Source organism: Piliocolobus tephrosceles, chromosome 10 (assembly GCF_002776525.5).
Source record: "Piliocolobus tephrosceles isolate RC106 chromosome 10, ASM277652v3, whole genome shotgun sequence".
Lineage (NCBI taxonomy): Eukaryota > Metazoa > Chordata > Mammalia > Primates > Cercopithecidae > Piliocolobus > Piliocolobus tephrosceles.
In genome coordinates, this window is record NC_045443.1 from 36140299 (window position 1) to 36142224 (window position 1926).

The 1926-nt window shown below is 40.3% G+C and overlaps 1 pseudogene; it reads right to left on the bottom strand.

The window, feature by feature from the left end:
- Positions 1-865: 865 nt before the first annotated feature.
- Positions 866-1660, bottom strand: LOC116418956 (annotated as a pseudogene).
- Positions 1661-1926: the final 266 nt, after the last annotated feature.

Here is a 1926-nt window from a genome sequence, read left to right on the forward strand (position 1 = left end):
TTAAAAGAGAAAAAGTAGAAATGACATTTTCCAAAATACTTGCTTTTAGCATGGGAGTCTTTACATGCTGGGACAAATTAATCTGAGAGTGTGGTAACCACACAAGCAGTCAAAATTTTAAAAGAATAGGAATTTTGATGATGAATATAGGAAAAGTAAGTTGTACTGTTTCTGCTATCAATTTATATCTACATACCAGTGCATAATCTGTTATAAAATTCATCATACTTTCAAAAAAAGAATGATAACCTCTCTGATTAAAAAAAAAAATCAGATTTTCACAGAAAAAGCAACATGGATGCTTTCTACTATTAAATCGAAGTATTTTCTATCTAGAAGTAAAGCAGCAAGCAGAACTTCAGAGCAACTTAAATTCAAAGTTGCCTTTAAAAAAAAAAAAACTAATTGACTTCATTTTTTGAGCAGTTTTAGGTTTACAGAAAATTGAGTGGAAAGAACCAAGTTCCCATATATCCGCTCAACGTTCTAGTTCCTCCTATTACTAATATCTTTCATTAGTGGTACGTTTGTTACAACTGATAAAACGATGTTAATACATTATTTTTAACTGAAGTCCATAGTTTACATTAGTGTTAATTCTTTGTATTGTACAGGCATACATCATTTTTTGTACTTCACTTTATTGTGCTTCACAGATACTGCATTTTTTACAAATTGAGGGTTTCTGGCAACCCTGTGTCAAGCAAGTCTATTGGCACCATTTTTCCAACAGCCTGTGCTCACTTCATATCTCTGTCAGGTTTTGGTAATCCTCCCAATATTTCAAAGCTTTTTCATTATTATTTTTTGAGAGTTTGTATTATTTTTAATTATTTTCACATACAGAAAACTCAACAGCATACATTTAATCCAGTTTGGTGGCAAGTTCTTTAGCCTTTGCCTTTTCCAGCATGGCAATGTAAACCACAGATGTGGGACCCAGCACATTGCCTTCCCCGTGATGGTGACTCTCATTATATTTCTCATTGTAATTGGTCCTGATAGCTTCCACCAGCTGAGCCAAAGCTCCTTTGTCTTCCGAGTTAACGTGTGTGAAGGCAACAGTGGTGCAGGTCTTCCTGTGGACTAAGTGTCCCAGTCTTGCCTTCCCCTTGATAATGCAGTCAGAGACCCCCATTTTGTGACACAGAGTAGGCAGGAAGACAACCAGCTCCATGGGATCCAAGTCGTTTGCAGTCACCACCAGCTGAGTCTTCTTGTTCTCCACCAGCGTAGTGATAGTGTTAACTCCTGCTCAAAGGAAGGTGGTCTCTTAGTGGGGACGTCCCCGTTGCCAGCAGCTTTCTTCTTAGCCTGGGCCAGCAGGCTCTGCTTCTTCTCTTGCTTTGCCTCTGGTCTGTACTCGGCCAGTTTAAGCAGTTGTATAGCTGTTTGGTGCTCCAAGGCCTGGGTGAACTGGTTAATCACAGGAGGCACTTTTAGCAGGTTATAGAGGATAGCTCTTTGCCACTGCAAACTGATACAGCCTGGCCATTTGACAAAGGGGGTGAGGTCCCTTTTAGGCTGGATGTCCTGTCCAATGCCAAAATTCTTAGGCCTTTTCTCAAATGGGATTCACACCTTTCTCGGCCTCCTGCTTCTTCCCAACAGCGGGGTCCGGAGCCACCTTCCTCCTCTTGGCCTTCTTTCATTTTGGCATCTTGGACAGTGGAAGGAGTCTTTATTATTGCATGTGTTACACTGATCTGTGATCAGTGATCTTTGATGTTATTATTGTAATTGTTTGGGGACTGCCACAAACCACATCAATATAAGACTGCAGGTTCAATCAGTAAATGTTGTGTGTTCTGACAGTTCCACTGACTGGTCACTCCCCCACATCTGTCCCTCTCTTTAGACCTCTCTGTTCCCTGAGACACAACATTGAAATTAGCCCAGTTGATAACCCTAAAATGGCTTCTAAGC